The sequence below is a fragment of the Herpailurus yagouaroundi genome, unplaced genomic scaffold (genome assembly GCF_014898765.1).
Source record: "Herpailurus yagouaroundi ecotype Mexico unplaced genomic scaffold, PumYag 28, whole genome shotgun sequence".
NCBI lineage: Eukaryota > Metazoa > Chordata > Mammalia > Carnivora > Felidae > Herpailurus > Herpailurus yagouaroundi.
This window is the reverse complement of record NW_024412376.1, coordinates 123,377,279-123,397,165: the sequence shown is the minus strand read 5'-3', so window position 1 is coordinate 123,397,165 and position 19,887 is coordinate 123,377,279. Positions and strand designations below refer to the sequence as shown.

Here is a 19,887-nt window from a genome sequence, read left to right as displayed (position 1 = left end):
GGCGCCGGCGGAGCACGTGACCACGCCGCGCGGGGCCGGGCGCGCAGTGCCGCGCGGTGGCGGCGGCGGGGAGAGCAATGGAGGCCGCGGCCGCCTGAGGGGCGGGTGCGCTGCTGGTGCTGCTGCGGAGGCTGCCCGTGCTGCGGGGCAGCCGCTGGCTGGGTCGCGTCCGCCGCCCGCGCGGAACCGCCGGTCGCCGTCCAATCGCTCTGCCAGCCACGGAGCCAGGCGGGGACTCAGGTGAGCGCCCTGTCGGCCCGCGGCCAGAGCCAGACAATGGGGGCAGCGGGCGGGCTTCTCCCCCTGCACTCGCGACCCCCCGGGCTGCACCCCCGCGACGCCCCGAGATTCCCGACCTTGCCCTTGCCCTGGGGGCGTGGGCTCGGTGTGGCCGGCCGGTGGAATTTGGGGCGGTGTCCCCGCGTGTACGATGCGGACCCTCCCCGAGGAACCGGCGCAGGGTGTGCGCCGCTTTGGATCTCACGCGAGGGAACCTGCGGACGGGCTGCGCCCCGGGAACTTGCCGAGAGCGTGGGACCTTCTGATTCCCTCTCTCCTTCCCGCGCCGCGGCATCCTATCCCGGGGTCCCGGGGTCCCAGGGTCGGGTCCCAGCTGCGAAGGGGGTACAGCGAGACCTCGCCGTCTGCGATCTCGGACGCTGACCGTGCTCAGCCCTCTCCCCACGCCGGAGCTGCATTGCTTTGTTTAACCTCTGCCAAGCCATTTCGCACAAACTCTTGTTGCCCCAATTCTGATGAGCCACCAGTTTGATGGCTGAGGCAAGACAAAGGTTCTCCCTGTTTACCAAGGGCTGGAGCCGGGAGACTGCACAGTGCCAGTGGTGTAAAATGTGTTTTCCTTATCTTCTTCCAGGCGTTCTTGAGATGGTTTTCCTGGTCCTGTAACCGTCATTTCTTGCAGAGCTCTGTAGTGGTGAGATTGGACCTCCTAACCCTACGGATACGGTAGGTGGGGTATGGGTTTTATTCATGGTTATCAGTAAACAGAAAGGCAAACGTTTACATTTTATGTTTGTTGTTCTCAGAAAAGAGGCATCGTAATATTGTCTGAATTCTGGATTTTCAGAGAGAATGTGTATATAAAGACACATTGGCTCAGGTGGAGGGGGGTGGGGGGGAACCTAGTAACTAGGACCATGTGTTGTGAAATTTTAATATGGTTTTACGAATAATGGCCCAGAAACTGATCTGGTGTAGGTGAGGGAGTGTGAGTATGTTGGGGGTGGTGGTGATGAAGAGGGAGTGGTTAGAATACAAAGAATAAGGCAATTTTAGTAAACGGGTCTTAGTAAATACTGTGTAGCAAATTTCAGTTCATTAAGTTGTCAGTAAATTGGTGTTCACCTGTAAAAATTACCTATCCTAGTTGTTAAATTGTGTATAAAATGGCTAACAATTATTTGGTATTGTATGTGACTTTGAAATCTAAATACAACAATTTTGAGTAATTTTAAAATGTCAACAAAGGAAACACACCTACACTATTGCTTCCTTTATTCTATGAGGAAACTGAATCCTGGTTCAATATATTCAACAGAAAATTGTAGAAGAAATTTCAAAGCCACAGTTTTTAAAGATACATTTTGAAAAATGCATCTTCTGTAGGTGATATGTTTGCACTATAGATTACTTCAACTCTGAAATGTGAAGGAAAGAAAAATCATGCTACTAGATTGCCCCTTTCCCGTATTAAAATGTATTTTCTTCAAAAGCTTATTTTTATGGTCACTTCTGACATCGAGAAACTTTCACTCTAAAGACCGTACTTAGCACTGAATTTGGAGTCAGTAAATACTTAGGCAGTTGGTGCAGGAAACAAAAGCTACCACATAATTCTTTCTAAACTATCAAGCACTATAATAACTATGAGCCATTATTATTGCTAGATGAAGAAATTGTATTTTACAAAAATTAATTGAAATTAATGTGAAATTCTCCAGTGCAAGGGACGGTTTATAGTCTTTGTTTGTAGTCCACATTTCGAATTTGGCATAGAGTAGGTGTTCAATAAATAGTTATGGAAAGAGGGGTGCCTGTGTGGCTCAGTTGGTTAAACAGCCAGCTCTTGGTTTCAGCTCAGGTCATGATCTCACAGTTCGTGGGTTCGAGCCGCAGGTTGGGCTCCACGCTGAAGATGTGGAACCTGCTTGGGATTCTCTCTCTCCCTCTCTCTGTGCCCATTCCCTGCTCGTGCTGTCTCTGTCTCTCAATAAATAAACTTAAATAGTTATGGAAAGAATGAATCGATGAAAACTAAAATACAAATGGATAAAATATGTATACAGATTGAATTAGTTCTTTCAGTTTAATGAACAGTTACTGAAGGCTTGCTATGTGTCAAAACTGTGCAGAATGTTTCCACATACAGTTTATAAAAGCCTGGTGACCTTCCTTTTTTGATCATATTTGATGTATGTTTCCATGAAGAATGAGGCCCCTTGGGTGGTATCAGTGATCATCTCAGATAACTGAGTAGCACAATAGAGTATTTCACTTGTTGTATGTACATATACTTTCTCACAGTGGCCTATGGGGAGGCAGGCCAGATATTATCATTCCGTTTTGTAGGTGAGGAAATCCAGACACAGCGAGATTAAATGACTTGCCAACTCCTTGCCACTGAAGCAGCAATGCCAGGGACAGAAGCTGGATCTCATGCCTAGTGTTTTCACCTCTGAGTCACACTGCCTTTTTCAGGATATACTGTACTCCAGAAAATCACTATCAAATTAGGCTTCATGAAAAAATCTACTTTTTGAATAACTTTTATATTAGGAAAACCTATGTTTTACAACCTAGTACTTACTGAAGGTTCTAGAGTCAGGTGACTAAATTTGAACCCTCGATTTACCAGTTAATAGCACTGCATCTTTGGCAAGTGACTTAATGTCTCTAAGTCTCAGTTTCCTCATCTGTAGAATGGTGGAAGTAATAGTACCTACCTTATTGGGTTTTTGGAAGGATCGCATGAAATCATGTATGTGTTTAGCACAAGGTCTAGAACACACGAAGCATTCAGCGTCAACTAATTATTTTTATTTTCATTATAAAGCAGTGGATTTTAATGTTTTTTGTACAGTAAGAGGTGAATTTTATATTGCCATCTAGTATACAAACACATTACAAGTATGTTTAAAGGACGTCATGAATCAATGCTTAGACTTCTGATGTGCAATGCATTCTTATATTTTTATTCTATCTTATTTAAAGATGCTAGTTAAGAACCACTAAATGATTTCAGATTCCATTAATGGGCTAGGACCTGCAGTTTGAAAAGCACTAACGTAATGGATGATCAGGTTAAATGAAAGAAAAATCTGCTAATGAATCTTTGTATTTTTCCTTTTAATAATTTACATCAGTTGGAATTTGAATATTAAATTACACTGAAAATAGATTCTTAAACATTTCTTAGTAATTGCATTTATTTATTGAGTATTTATTATGATTTAGGTACTGTGGTAAGCAGTCTATTTATATATGTTATCTAATTTAGTGCTCAGAGCAGCCTGTAATTTGGCCTTGTGTTTCCATTTGATAATTGAGATTAAGACTCAGAGAGGTTTTATTAACTTGCCCAAGGTCATAAGGTTAGTAGAGATGAAGCAAGAATTCACACTGAGTTCTGTTTGACCCCAAAGTTCTCTGCTGCCTTGCCCCTCACACTCTGTTCTGATATGTCACAATGGTTTCTGTAGATACATCATTCCTTTTATGTAAATTTGAATGTCAGTATCGAGAATTTACCCCTTGTGGTACATCTTTTGTGGTTTCCTTTGAAAGGACCCACTTGAAGAAAATTTTCAACTTAAGTAAGAAAACATTGGATAGACTAGTAATTCATTTTGACTTTGTCTGCTCTTTGATGTAAATATTTGGGAATAGCTTCTCAGGTTTTTACGATAAAGTCAATTAATTGGTCAGTTTTATTGAGCACCCAAAGGTTTAATATGTCTTCAAAAGAGACATGAAATAGCTGTGTAACTATAAAAAGACTTCATTACGAATGAATGCCAGCTTTTGTTAAGGCACAGAATGAAGACAAGAGCTGCAAGAGTATTTTATAGTATATTGATTTGTCTCAAAATCACTGGGCAGTTAAAGTATTTATTTTGTAAAGTACTTGAAAGGAAGCACAACTAAATGCCCTATTAATTTTTTTTTATTTTAGTTCTTTGCAAGTGCTTCTTAATTTTTAGCAGTATTTTATTTTATTTCTGGAAATTTCCTCTTTTAAAAATATTGTCAGAAAGAAAGAATGCCATAAGGGAATATGTTTTATAAGTAATACTGAGAATTTACGAATAGATGATTTTAAATGACAATAGAAAAGCAGATTTCACTATTTCTTTCACATTTACATCTTACAGATTCAGACTCTTGTAGGGTCTGGTTTGCCTACTGCTGTTGACATGTGGGAGTGTCTTTTATAAATAAGATGACTACCAGGTACTTAAAGGTATATAAAATTATGTTCCTTTTGCGTTTTAGTGTCCGTGTACATGGAGCTTTAAACTTTTAACTGTATGTTTAAATAGTTTATTTGTTGAATTGATGTTAGTCTATTCAGATCTGTTAATTTTAAAATCAGAGTTTGTGTAGATCATGTTGATATATTAGACAAAGAACAGCAGTTTCATGGTTTATTTATGTGGTTTGAAAATCCATACATTTCTGTTCCTCAGTCTTCATTTTCTGTTAAGATGAGATAAAAGTGAATATATTATTTTATTTATTGTTCAGTATCAGATTTCATCCTTAGGTTAGCCCTCAAGAAATGGTTTTTCCCCTAATGAAATGTGTCCATATTTAGTAAGCTTATGTCTTATGTTTAATTTATTAAGTTATTCCTATTGTCTAACACTTGACCCTTCAGTGAATTGGTATAGTTTCTGTGAGCATCAAGAAACATTCCAGCTATTGAATGGTTGTTGTAATTCGATACTAAACTTGGTTACCATTATATTTTGCACTGTTCTATGTTTTTGTTTTTGTTTTTGTTTTTTAAGTATAATTGACATACGATGTTATTAGTTTTAGGTGTACAACATTTTGATAGTACTATTATTCTTGATGTGAAAATCCTTGGCGATAAGAAGAGCAAAATCAACTTAGATGTTTATTTATACTAGTAGCTTTGAGGCAGATACATATGCATATATTAGATTTACATATATGTGTGATTTCCACAGATGTATGAGAAGTGCAGGATTATAGACTCTTAATCCATAAATTAAAAAAATTCTGAAGTAACTTTGTGGAAATAAATGGAGAAAAAACCTTTAAGAGATGTTGAATGTCTTCTGGAGACATGTTATCAGAAACATTTAAGAAGCCAAATAGCCCAACCATATGTCATAGCTTTTATATTCTAGTAAGTTTGCATGTGGAAAGGTGATTCCATTTGAAATGTGACAATGAATATTTTCAGTCAGATTTAAAAATCTTCACCGGCTCTTCCAGATGTTTGTAGAATTTTTCAAAAGCCTACTATGAAGCTTAAGTGGAAATTTCGATAAACTTGCCTCTGAAACTGGTACTGTGTTAAATATTAAATGTTTAAGGAAAAGATACAGAAACAGCATCCCTGAAACACTTCAGGGAAATATTTAAATCAGAAGTAAGTACTGAGCTCGTTAGAGACAGGTTGTTAGAATTTAAGAGCAAGAAGCAGCTGCTAAGAGTTATTATTCTCAATAACAAGAAAGGAAGGACAATTTACTAAAAAGGTGTTGGGCTTTTACCAGGGAAGGTAAGAACAATCCACCCAGAAGTCCACTGGCCTCACCCCACTCACCTGGTGAGGGATTGGCTGGCACTAAGAGGGAAAGGGGAGCAGGCAAGGAGGGGATGCAATAGAGAAATTTGGTTATTATTTAAATCTGAGATAAGTTGGATTCAATAAATAATCTGTGAAAATTCTTGTATATAGTTGTTAACCCATGGTTTCCTCACATAGGAGACATAGAAAGGAAAGGACATGCTCACTGATTTTGGGAGAGGAAACATCAGTACAACTGAACCTCCTTGATAAAGCCATGTGTGGTCTTAGGTGGGGGCCGCAGCTGATGTTCTCAGGGAAGCTCGTGACTGATCCAGCAGAGCTAGTAAGACACTGCTGCTGAACTCCAGACTACTTTAAAGGAAGCATGCAGGATTTTCTTCATTTTGCAAAGTTCTTCATAAATTTAGAGTGACTTTTTCTCTACCAGAGTATTGTGACAGACGCCGCAGTGGACTTTGTTGGCACTATTTATGATGCAGCTGCCCAGGCACGTTTGTGAGGGGTTAACTATTTTCTAGAGATAATGAGGTCAGGGTCACAGGTTCAGTTCCTGGGAAGGCCAGTTAGCTTTGCTTTGTTCTCTGATCTCATATTGTAGTCTTAACCCAGACTGGCCATCTGGCGAAGGCAGATCATTGATCACAAAGGGACTAATAAGCAAGGCAGTGTGAGAGGAGCAGCGTGACTCTTTCTAGAACAGTGGATGTTGAGTAATTAGAGAAATAATTCCAAAAGCATGTGCAAATTGTGTTTCATAGCATTATCTTAATATGTGGAAGATAACATGGTTGTCAGTTATATTTCTTTTGTTGTTTCTGTTGAAGTCTCATTTTAACAGTTGTTTTTTCGTAGTTAGGATTTTCTAGAAGTCTCATTCATTAAGCAGTTGTATGCTGTCCTGAATGTGCTTAATCTCTCTGTAGGTTTGTAGGATGGTGGCTATGGTAACGTGAACAGGTTAAGTCTGCAAGTAGTAGATCACACCACCTACTCAGTTGTTTACAGATCCAACTTCACTGAATTTAAAAACTTACAGTTTTTCTAAGTCTACTTTGATGTATACATCTCTTCTCCCCTTTGTTAAAATTACGTCCAGTATTGAGAGGAATTCAAAGATCATCTAGATTTGTGCTGTCTCATATGGTGCCACTGGTCCCATGTGGCTGTTGAGCCTTTGAAATGTGGCTTGTCCAAATTGAGATGCGGGGTAGGTTTCAAATACTTGGTATGAAAAATGAATGTAAAATACATCATTAATACTTTCAAAATGTTGATTATATGTTGAAGGAAAGTTTTAGCTATGTTAGATTGAATAAAACATTATTAAAATTAATTCTACCTGTTTCTTTTTGCTTTTTTAAATGTGCCTACTAGAAAATTAAAAAGTATATATCCAGTTCACATTTGTGGCTTGCATTCTACTGCTCAACACTGTTCTAGACCAGCCCCTCATTTTACAGATGAGAAGGCTAAGGTTCAGAGGTTAAGTAACTGAGCTGAGTTCTTTCCGTTGTCTGTAATCTCTTCTTGCTAATAGGTTAGGTGCTCTGGAAGATGGAGCTCTTTGAACTGTTAGAGGACCATTTAGTGCTTGCAATTATCATTAAGTTGCAAGATCTGTTCTTGAGTCATTATATATTAGGTGTTAATGCCAATTTGTGTGCGATTGTATGCACGCGCATACATACATAGGAGGGATAGTTTGTTTTGCTTATAATGTTGATTTTTAGATTCAGTTTTAGCTTCCTCTATAGGCCAGAGGCCTTATAGCTTTATTTACTTCTGAGAAAAACACATTAAGATATTAGACATTAACCATTGTAACTCAGATAAATAAGACGGTGCTCATTAAAAAGGCCTTTTAAAATGTACTTATTACAGGGGCGCTTGGGTGGCGCAGTCGGTTAAGCGTCCGACTTCAGCCAGGTCACGATCTCGCGGTCCGTGAGTTCGAGCCCCGCGTCAGGCTCTGGGCTGATGGCTCAGAGCCTGGAGCCTGTTTCCGATTCTGGGTCTCCCTCTCTCTCTGCCCCTCCCCCGTTCATGCTCTGACTCTCTCTGTCCCAAAAATAAATAAACGTTGAAAAAAAAAATTTAAAAAAAATGTACTTATTACAAAAATTTCAGATAGTGTGGAATAAACCTTGATGGGCAAAGCAGCAAGATTTTCAGGCTGTATACTTTTGGGGAGGAAAAGAGCTAAAATGAAGAGAGAGTGCTTACTTAGCCTGTGTTTTGAAGAAATAGCTATGAGGTGTTAGTTTTTCTCTTCTAACCCTGAAAGCTCCTGATGTTCCAGTTGAGGAAGAAGTAGCCAGAGTTGGCTGGTACAAAGCCATGGCCCAAGAATGTGGGTTTCTTGTCAGTTTTATGAACATATTTGTCTTTTTTTTTTTTTTTTCAAACTTAAAACAGCACTCATTTATTATCAGAGTTCTGTAAGTTAGATGTCTGAGCAGGCTCAATTGGATTAGCTGCTAGCGCCTCACAAAGCCAAAAATGATGATATTAGCCACTTTGGGCTCTTAGATGGAGAGTCTAGGGAATAATATACTTCCAAGCTCATTCACATTTCTGGTAGAATCTAGTTCTACTAGTTGTGGTACTGAGGTTCCTGTTTCTTTGTTGGCTGTCATTCAGGGCCTTTCTCAGCTTCTAGAGAGTCTTCATCATGTGCCTTCCCCACACCCACACATCTTCAAGTCACCAATGGTATGTTGAATCCTTATCATGCTTTGAATCTTCCTGACTTCCTCATTTTTTTAATTTAATTTAATTTCTTTTAAAATTTACATCTAAGTTAGCATATAGTGCAATAATGATTTCAGGAGTAGATTCCTTAGTCCCCTTACCCATTTAGACCACCCCCGCTCCCACAACCCCTCCAATAACCCTCAGTTTGTTCTCCATATTTATGAGTCTCTTCTGTTTTGTCCCCCTCCCTGTTTTTATATTATTTTTGTTTCCCTTCCCTTACGTTCATCTGTTTTGTCTCTTAAAGTCCTCGTAGGAGTGAAGTCATGATTTTTGTTCTTTCTCTGACTGACTAATTTCACTTAACATAATACCCTTCATTTCCATCCATGTAGTTGCAAATGGCAAGATTTCACTCTTTTTGATTGCCGAGTAATACTCCATTGTATATATATACCACTTCTTCTTCATCCATTCATCCATCGATGGACATTTGGGCTCTTTCCATACTTTGGCTATTGTCGACAGTGCTGCTATAAACATGGGGGTGCATGTGTCCCTTTGAAACAGCACACCTGTATCCCGTGGATAAATGCCTAGTGGTGCAGTTGCTGGGTCATAGGGTAGTTCTATTTTTAGTTTTTTGAGGAACCTCCATACTGTTTTCCAGAGTGGCTGCACCAACTTGCATTGCTACCAACAATGCAAAAGAGATCCTCTTTCTCCGCATCCTCGCCAACATCTATTGTTGCCTGAGTTGTTCATGTTAGCCATTCTGACAGGTGTGAGGTGAGCCATCATTGTGGTTTTGATTTGTATTTCTCTGATGATGAGTGATGTTGAGCATTTTTTCATGTGTCGGTTGGCTGTTTGGATGTCTTCTTTGGAGAAGTGTCTATTCATGTCTTGCCCATTTCTTCACTGGATTATTTGTTTTTTGGGTGTTGAGTTTGATCAGTTCTTTGTAGATTTTTGATACTAACCCTTTATCTGATATATCATTTGCAAATATCTTCTCCCATTCTGTCAGCTGCCTTTTAGTTTTGCTGATTGTTTCCTTCGCTGTGCAGAAGCTTTTTATTTTGATGAGGTCCCAGTAGTTCATTTTTGCTTTTGTTTCCCTTGCCTCCGGACTCGTGTTGAGTAAGAAATTGCTGCGGGCAAGATCAAAGAGGTTTTTGCCTGCTTTCTCCTCGAGGATTTTGATGCCTTCCTGTCTTACATTGAGGTCTTTCATCCATTTTGAGTTTATTTTTGTGTATGGTGTAAGAAACTGGTCCAGGTTCATTCTTCCGCATGTCGCTGTCCAGTTTTCCCAGCACCACTTGCTGAAGAGACTGTCTTTATTCCATTGGATATTCTTTCCTGCTTTGTCAAAGATTAGTTGGCTATACATTTGTGGGTCCATTTCTGGGTTCTCTATTCTGTTCCATTGATCTGAGTGTCTGTTCATGTGCCACTACCATACTGTCTTGACGATTACAGCTCTGTAGTATAGCTTGAAGTCTGGGATTGTGATGCCTCTTGCTTTGGTTTTCTTTTTCAAGATTGCTTTGGCTATTTGGGGTCTTTTCTGGTTCCATACAAATTTTAGGATTATTTGTTCTAGCTCTGTGAAGAATGCTGGTGTTATGTTGATAAGGATTGTGTTGAATATGTAGATTGCTTTGGGTAGTATTGGCATTTTAACAATATTTGTTCTTCCTACCCAGGAGCATGGAATCTTTTTCCATTTTTTTTGTGTCTTCTTCAATTTCTTTCATAAGCTTTCTATAGTTTTCAGTGTATAGATTTTTCACCTCTTGGGTTAGATTTATTCCTAGGTATTTTATGTTTTTTTGTGCAACTGTAAATGGGTTTGATTCCTTGATTTCTCTTTCTGTTGATTCATTATTGGTGTATAGAAATGCAAACAATTTCTGTGTGTTGATTTTATATCCTGCAACTTTGCTGAATTCATGAATCAATTCTAGCAGTTTTTTGGTGGAATCTTTTGGGTTTTCCATATGGAGTATCATGTCATCTGCGAAGAGTGAAAGTTTGACCTCCTCCTGGCCGATTTGGATGCCTTTTATTTCTTTGTGTTGTCTGATTGCAGAGGCTAAGACTTCCAATACTATGTTGAATAACAGTGGCGAGAGTGGACATCCCTGTCTTGTTCCTGACTTTCGTGGGAAATCTCTCAGTTTTTCCCAATTGAGGATGATATTAGCGTTGGGTCATTCATATATGACTTTTATGATCTCGAGGTATGCTCCTTCTATCCCTACTTTCTTGAGGGTTTTTATCAAGAAAGTATTTTGTCAAATGCTTTCTCTGCATCTATTGAGAGAATCATATGGTTCTTGTCCTTTCTTTTATTGATGTGATGAATCAAACATACTGGTCTTTAATTGGCAACGATAAAAAAGAAGAAAACCTCAGGACCAAATTTGTTGTCTTTATTATTTCTAGTTAAGATTTTTGTTTCTTGATCAGCATGGGCAGCTCAAATTAATATCCTAAAGATGTTCACTTTATGCACCTTCAGGTCTAGTCTTTCTTTTTGGCCCACACAGTTCTAAGTCACTATCAGTTTGTTATCAGTGGCCTAATGACAACTAGTGAACAATGACTGTCAGGGAACCCCTGACATTTCAATTAATCTAATCATCCATACTAGCTAGTAGGGGTGGTGTGGAGGTTGAAAGAAGATACAGGTTTACCTCCAGAGGGTTGGCTTATAAAAATATTTCCCAGTTACCATCTTTCTATGCATTTTGTCTGTTAAAAAAAAAACCGGTTGATCCTAGATATAAAGAAACAAAACAAGATCGCAATCTGTTAATGGTTACCTTTGAGTAGGCCAAAATAAGTAACAGTGCCTTCTGGTATGAAGTTTAGTGAAAAATTAGTTGACCTTAAAAAATAAAACTGCCATTTATTTTACCAACAAAGGATGTGTTTATTTGGCAATAGCAGAGAATTGTAGTCTGGGACATGGAAGCTATGGCAGTACCATGGGCAAGACTGGAGAACAAAGCAGAGGACTGCTCTTTCATAGAGGAAAGGGACGTGTTGAGAGGGACAATTATGAAGTAAAAGTCCACTGGAGTAAACTGGGAGTTGGAAGTATAGTGGCTTCTCATTGGCTGAATTGTGACTACCCATCTGTGGCTGGGGTGTTGGGGAGGGGGAGGAGGAAACATTCCTTCCTCCAGCTTTGATAGTAAGGTAGTATCCACCTGCATGCAATGTGCCACTTCCCTTTGGGTCTGAAATTGACCTGAGTGCTGGGTGTGAAAAGTACCCACCCCCCTCCTGTCCCTCTACTTCATTCTAAATGAAGTATCCTATCATTAATTTTTACAAGCACCATGACCACCCACATCCCATCCCGCCTGAGTCATTGGAAACCCAGTTTATCTTTAGTCAGCAGACATGCCTTGAATACACACCCTGGGCTGGGCACCATGGGTAAAGCATGAAAAGAACAAAGGTTGGGGGAGTGCAGATTACTTGAATGCAAAAGTATTAATAGCTTTGTTGCAGAGTTAACTTAAGAAAAGAAGGTAGCATTTTTTACATTATTGCTGAACAATGTAATATAATTTGTGTTCTACATTTCACTAGCTGATTTCATGTGCTGTCATTTTTTTAAAGTTTGTTTGTTTATTTTATTTATTTATTTATTTGATAGAGTACAGCGCACATGTGTGCATGAGCATGGGAGGGGCAGAAAGAAGAGGAGAGAATTCCAAGCAGGCTTTTGCACTGCCAGTGTGAGCCCAATACGGGGCTCGAACTCACAAACCATGAGATCATGACCTGAGCTAAAACCAAGAGTCAGACACCCAACTGACTGAGACACCCAGGCACTCCCATGTGCTGTCTTGTTTAATGTCACCTCCCTTTTTTAACCGTAGCTAACTTTTGTCCTTTGTTGTTGGGGCAGCCAGTTGGGATGCTGGGAGGGTGTTGTTACATTGGGAGTCATACTGAGCATAGAAGGGTAGCACACCTCCCCTGTATTCCTTCCTTTTCCCCTTGATCAGCTGTTTATATCAGGCACTATGGAGTTGCTAGTAAATATAAAAATGAAGAACTCGCTGGGTGCCTGGATGGCTTAGTCGGTTACACGTACTTAACCTTAGCCTGCTTGGGATCTCTCTCTCTCCTTCTCTCTCTGCCCCTCCCCTGTTCATACTCTCTCTCAAAATAAATAAAATTAAAAAAATATTTTAAAAAATGAAGAACTCACAGTCTAGTAAAGAAGAAAGACAAGGCAGAATGTAAAGTATGCTCCAATAGGTCAAAATGCCATGGGAACTGAGAAGAAGAAGTGAATATTCTGGTGACAAAGGGTAAAGAAAGATAAGGAGGAAGCTTACAGAGGAAGTGATAATTGAGCTGGGTCTTGAAGGGTGGGGAGAATTTGGATAGATGGGGAGGAGATGGAAAGGTAAGCATGGAAGCCATGGTATACTGAGGTAGCAGGAACATATGGCGTGAAAAGGAGTGGCAGAAATAGCACTAGAAAAGTGGGTCAGGCAAAATTTGGAGAGATTTGAAAAAGGTAAGGAGTGCTGACTTTTTTTTTTTTTTTTTTTTTTTGTAAGGCAATGGAGAGCCATCAAAAGCAGAGTGGCATGATTGCATTGACATTGGAAGGATGACTGGGATTTGAGAGGCCTGGTTCTAAGTGTGGCTTTCCTTCTAGTTAGCCTAATGACCTTGCACAAGTCATTTTACTCCCCTGGGCCTCAAATTATCTCATGTATAAAATAAAAGGTTATTGGGCAAGAATTATTCAGTCAGTCAGTAAACAGATACAGTAGTTACTAAAGGCTTGGTCTGTGCCAAGTGCTGTTGTTGATGCAGTGGGATATAAGAGCAAACACACAGGGCCTCTTGCTATGGAGGTGATATTCTGGTGGGAGAGGGGTAGTAACTAGTAAACATGTAACTATATCATGTAATGTCAGGTTGTAGTAAGTGCTTTAACAAAAGTAAAGCTGAGTGAGCGGAGTGAAACAGTGGTCCTGTTTCTGCATAGAGTAGTCCAGAGAACTCTGAATGAAGTGGAAGAGCTGTCAGAATATTTGGAATCTCTTCCAACTTTCAGATCATCGGTATAATTAAGTGAAAAGCTGTGGGAGTTCAATCTCTTCAACATTGATTAAAATCAGTTTTTAGATGCTGTTCTTACAGTTTTGATTAGTTCCACTGATATGGTTATTGATGGACAGAATCTTTTTAGCACTCCATCTTTTAAATAGCGTGACTAAGTATAGCATAATCTCATTTTTAGAAAACAATTTCTTTGGCCTGAAAAAAGGCCACTTGTGTTGGTAATTTGGATGCTGCCTCTCTCCCTCAGCACATTATCCATCTTAAACTTATGGCTAATGGAAAGGGAAGATGCTAACATTTAACCAACTGGATTTAAGGTGGTTGTTCAATATATTGAATAGCTCTTCTGAGTTATTTTAATATAAATTAAAATTAAGTGGGAGCTCTGGGACAGCCCTGTTTTAATTAGAGCTGGAATGCATCTTAGGAGACCATTTCTGCCAGTTATAATCATAACGGTGACATTATGATTTTTTTTAAAGAATCATTAGTAAGTTAGGTCTATCCTGATTTCTTAAAGTTTGGTTTATAGATGATCCTTGTCAAATCAAGTGAAAGGCTAAAGAATGCAAACATTTTTCTTTGTCCATAACCTTTTTCTTGGAGATGTGAAATAGTTGAGCAGTAATCAGCAGAAGAACATGGATGAAACTGGCTTGTTCTTTCTATGAGATATTAGGTTGGGAAATCTGAACTTAACTACCTATTGAGGACCATGAGAGTTTTAAACTGATTTCCCACAAAGTGTGTCTGCAGCGTTGGGAAGCTAGAGTGGTAGGCTGTACATTTAGAGATGGTGTAAGTTGTGATCCTTGACCTTTGCTGGCATGGAATCCAGGCTATGTTTCTTTGTTTCCTTGCCTAGTAGTTCACAGCCAGTGAAACTGGCTCTGCCTGAATTATTTAACTCATCTTATCCTTTAAGATAGTTACAAGGGGTTGTCCTAGAACTGAGGGACTTAAAATTTGGGGCTTGCACATGTATTTTTGTTCTTTCTTCATTTTCCCTTTTACTGAAGATAGAAGTACCTTCTGGGGTTTTGGTTTTGCCTGCTGGTTGTTTATAATCCCTGCTATTGATTACCTCATTCTGCCAGTCTCTGTTGTAATATGATTTATCCTTTTAAAATGAAATTCTCATTAAAATTCCCTCATGCATCTGTCTTCCTCAAAATGTTTAGTTATTTGCTGTAAAACCTGAGAAAGAAGGAAAGACCTGAAAAAGAAAGGAAAGAAGGAAGGAAGGAAGGGGAGGAGGGAGAGAGAAAGGGGAATTCTGTTTGGACACTGTACTAACCAGGTCATGCTAGTATTTGATTATTATATTTGAATTTTCAGTATTCTTGGTTTTTCCCTCAAATGGTTAAAAATATATTTATTTTATTATTTTTTTATTTATGAATGTTTATTTTTGAGAGAGAGAGCACAAGAGGGGAAGGGGCATAGAGAGAGGGAAACAGGATCTGCAGTGGGCTCTGTGCTAACAGCAGAGAGCCTGATGTGGGGCTCTTACAAACTGTGAGATCATGACCTGAGCCGAAGTCAGATGCTTAACTGACTGAGCCACCGAGGTACCCCTGTTTTATTTTTTTTTTAATGTTTATTTATTTTGAGAGAGAGAGAGTGAGCATGTGTGCACATGGGAGTAGGGAGGGACAGAGAGAGAAAGAGAGAGAGAGAGAATCTCAAGCAGCTTGGAGCCCAACTTGAGGCTTGATCTCACAACCATGAGATCATGACCCTGAGTTGAAATCAGATGCTTAATTCACTGAGCCACTGGTGCCCCGAAAAGTATTTTTATTATGGCAAAATATATATAACATAAGTTTACCGTTTTAACCATTTGGAGTGTATAGTTCATTAGTATTAAGTACACTGAGAATGTCACACAACCATCTCCACTGTTCATTTCCAGAACTTTTTCATCATCCCAAACAGAAACTCTTGACCTGTTAAACAGTACCTCCTCATTCCCCCCATCCCCTGGTAACCTCTACTTTACTTTCTGTCTCTATGAAATTTGCCTGTCATAGGTTCTGCATATAAATGGAATCACACAATATCTGTCCTTTTGTAGCTGATTACTTCACTTAGTGTAATATTTGAAAGATTCATCCATGTTGTAGCATATATTAGACCTTATTCCTTTTTTTGGCAGAATAAAATTGTATGTATATAACATCTTAAAAAATTTATTCATCTATTAATGGACATTTGGGTTGTCTGCCTTTTGGCAATTGTGAATAATACTGCCATGAACTTTGTTGAATAAGTATCTTTTTGAGTGGCTGCTTTCTATTCTTTTGCATATATACCTGCCAGTAAAATTGCTGGAATCATATGGTAATTTTATGTTTAACTTTTTGAGGTCCTGCCATATATAATTTTCTGCAGTGACCATACCATTTTGGGGGGGTTTTCTTTTTTTTTAGTTTTTAATTTTGTTTTTTATTTTTTAAAATTTACATCCAAGTTAGTTAGCATATAGTGCAATAATGATTTCAGGAGTAGATTCCTTAGTGCCCCTTACCCATTTAGACCATCCCCCCTCCCACAACCCCTCCAATAATCCTCAGTTTGTTCTCCATATTTATGAGTCTCTTCTGTTTTGTCCCCCTCCCTGTTTTTATATTATTTTTGTTTCCCTTCCCTTACGTTCATCTGTTTTGTCTCTTAAAGTCCTCGTAGGAGTGAAGTCATGATTTTTGTTCTTTCTCTGACTGACTAATTTTGCTTAGCATAATATCCTCCATTTCCATCCACGTAGTTGCAAATGGCAAGATTTCATTCTTTTTCATTGCTGAGTAGTACTGCATTATATATATACACCACATCTTCTTTATCCATTCATCCATCGATGGACATTTGGGCTCTTTCCATACTTTGGCTATTGTTGATAGTGCTGCTATAAACATGGGGGTGCATGTGTCCCTTTGAAACAGCACACCTGTATCCCGTGGATAAATACCTAGTAGTGCCATTGCTGGATCATAGGGTACTTCTACTTTTAGTTTTTTGAGAAACCTCCATACTGTTTTCCAGAATGGCTGCACCAGCTTGCATTCCCACATACCATTTTTAAAAAATGTTTATTTATTTATTTATTTTGAGAGAGAGAGAAAGGAGAGGGCAGAGAGAGAGGATGGAGAGAATCCCAGGAAGTCTCTGTGTTGTCAGTGCAAGCCTGAAGGGGAGCTCAATCCCACAAACTGCTAGATCATGACCTGAGCTGAAGTCAAGACTCAGTTGCTAAACTGACTGAGCCACCCAGATGTCCCTGACCATACCATTTTAAAATTTCACCAGCAGTGCACAAGCGTTCTGATTTCTCCACATCCTCACTGGTTATTACTTGTTACAATAGGTAATACAAGTTTCTCCTCCTGCCTGAAAGTAGAGCATTCCTAGGAAACCCTTTGTAAGCTGAAATGGCAGAAAGTGAAGAAACAATTACAATTAATTTACATGAAAAATATTTTGAGCATTCCCAGACCCCAAAAATAACCTCTTAGGCTTTACTGATCATGGATTTATGACATCTCTTGCTAATGGATGCACAAAATAAGTCACAATAAAGCACGGGTGTTCACAGACACAGTTCAGAGCTATGGAGGCTTGATGCTGAGATGCTGAGTGTATTTCCTGGGGAAGGAGCTTGGCAGGGCCACTCTCACTGTTCAGAATGGGTGCTGCCTCTGTAATCACTCGCTGTAAAACAAATGCTGAATGCTGTTTTTACTTTTTGCCTTTTTTTTTTTTTGTAAAATTAAAAATCCTCTTCAGATTTCTTTAAGTTAGTGAAACTAACTATTAATGTGGGTCTTTTGTAAAAGTGAAGTGGCACATAAACTTTTGAAAAGCAGGGGAGTATCACTCAATGTATGTACCACATTGTGCTTATCCATTCATCTGTCGATCGATGCTTGGGTTGCTTCCATATCCTAGCTATTGTATATAATGCTATTGTGAACATGGGTGTACAAATATCTCTTCGAGATCCTGCTTTCAGTTCTTGTGGGTGTAGACCTAGAAGCGGAATTGCTGGATCATGTGGTAATTCCATTTTTAATTTTTTGAGGAGCTGCCATACTGTTTTCTGCAGTGGCTCTACCATTTTACATCACTGCCAACAGTGCACAGTGGTTCCAATTTCTCCACATCCTTGCCAACACTTTTTTTTTTCCTGAGAGAGTGAGAGAGAGCGAGAGCGAGAAAGCATGAGTCTGGGAGGGGCAGAGAGAGGGAGAGAAAGAGAATTCCAAGCAGGCTCTGTGTAGACAGTGCAGAGCCCGACATGGGTCTCAAACCCACAAACCGTGAGATTACGACCTGAGCCGAAATCAAAAGTCAGATGCTTAACCGACTGAGCCACCCAGGTGCCCCTGTTTTTTGTTTGTTTGTTTGTTTTTCATTTGTTTGTTTTTTGATAACCATCCTGAGTGTGAGGTGATGTCTAATTGTCATTTTGATTGATTTTCATTTCTCTAATGATTAGTGATGTTGAGCATCTTTTTGTGTGCTCATTGGCCATTGCTATATCTTTTTTGGAGAAGAGTCCTTTGTCTGCTTTTTATATGGGTTGTTTGCCTTTTTGTTGTTAAATTTTAGAAGTTGTCTATGTATTCTATGTATTAATCCCTTATCCATTATATGATTTGCAAATTTTTTTTTCTATTCTGTGGGTTGCCTTTTTATTCTATGGATAGTATCTTTCAATGTATAGAATTTAAAAATTTTTGCAAAGTCCAATTTATCTATTTTGTCTTTTGTTATCTGTGCCTTTGGTGTTGAAGTTGTTGCCAAATCCAACGTGTTGAAGCTTTTGTCCCATGTTTTCTTTAAGAGTTTTATTGTTTTAGTTCTTACTTTTTGGTCCTTGATCCATTTTGAGTTAATTTTTGTATATGGTGTTAGGTAATGACCTAGTTTCCTTCTTTTGCATGTGAACGTTAAGTTTTCCTAGCACCATTTGTTGAGACTTTTTTTTCCACATTGACCGGTCTTAGCACCCTTGTCAGAATCATTTGACCATATATGTAGGAGTCTATTTCTGGGCTTTCTAATTTATTGTATTGGTTTGTAGGTCTCTCTTTACGCCAGTACTACACTGTTTTGATTACTATAGCTTTGTAGTAAGTTTAGAAATTAGGAAGTGTGTGTCCTCCAGTTTTGTTCTTCTTTTTCAAGATTGTTTTGATTATTATCAGCCCCAGAGATTCCATGTGAATTTTTGGATGAGTTTTTCTATTTCTGTCTAAAAACACCTTCAGGATTTTAATGGGGATTACATTGAATCTGTAGATTACTTTGGGTAGTACTGACGTTTTAATAATACCAAGTCTTCCAACCCATGAACATGTGACGTGTTTCCATTTGTTTATGTCTTCCTAATTTCTTTAAGTAATGTTTTGTAGTTATTTATTTATTTAAAGTAAAATCTATGCCCATCGTGGGGCTTGAACCCATAACTGTGAGATCAAGTCACATGCTGTAATGACTGAGCCAGCCAAGTGTGCTTGTTCTGTAGTTTTAACTGTGTAAGTCTTTTACCTCTTTGGTTAAGTTAATTCTAAGTATTTTATTCTTTCTGGTGCTATTGTAAATGGATTTGTTTTTGTAATTTCCTTTCCACATGGCTAATTGTTTATGTGTAGAAACACAACTTATAATTTTGTGTTGACTTTGTATCCTGTTACTCTGCTGAATTCATCTATCTTAACACCTTTGTGTGTGTGTATTTGTGTGTGTGTGTGTGTGTGTGTGTGTGTGTGTGTGTGTGTGAGTGTGAGTGTGAGTGTTTGGAGTCTTTGGGATTTTCTACATATAAGATCATATCAAATGCAAACAGAAATAATTTCACTCCTTCCTTTTCAATTTGGATACTTTTTATTTCTTTTTCTTGCCTAATTGCTCTGGCTAGAATTTCCAGTACTATTTTGAATAGACTTAATAAAAACAAATATCTTACTTTGTTCCTGATTTTAGAGGAAAGACTTTCAGTCTTTCACCATTGAGTATGATGTTTGCTATGAGGTTTTTTTTAGTGGAAATAAAAACACTGCTTTATTTTTCTAATCACTCTAAATTTGGAATTCTAAAATCAGAACATAAGAATTCTCCCTTCCTTTCCCAAACTTTCATGGAGGGGCCAGCTGAGGAGTAGTCCAGTACTATTGGTGATCTCTGTTTCTGTGGAACAAAAAACTCGGCTGTGAGTTTTTTTTTAATATATGACTTTTATTAATTTGAGGTAGTTTCCTTCTGTTTCTATTTTG

At 38.7% G+C, this 19,887-nt stretch overlaps 1 protein-coding gene across 1 annotated transcript in view; it reads left to right on the top strand.

Annotated features, from left to right (window-relative positions):
• Positions 1-88: 88 nt before the first annotated feature.
• CRACD (capping protein inhibiting regulator of actin dynamics) overlaps positions 89-19,887 on the top strand; it is a 282,732-nt gene continuing 262,933 nt past the window's right edge. The window contains exons 1-2 of the mRNA XM_040491488.1: positions 89-240; positions 875-966. The gene's annotated coding sequence lies outside the window, so the exon portion shown is untranslated. The remainder of the gene's footprint in view (positions 241-874; positions 967-19,887) is intronic.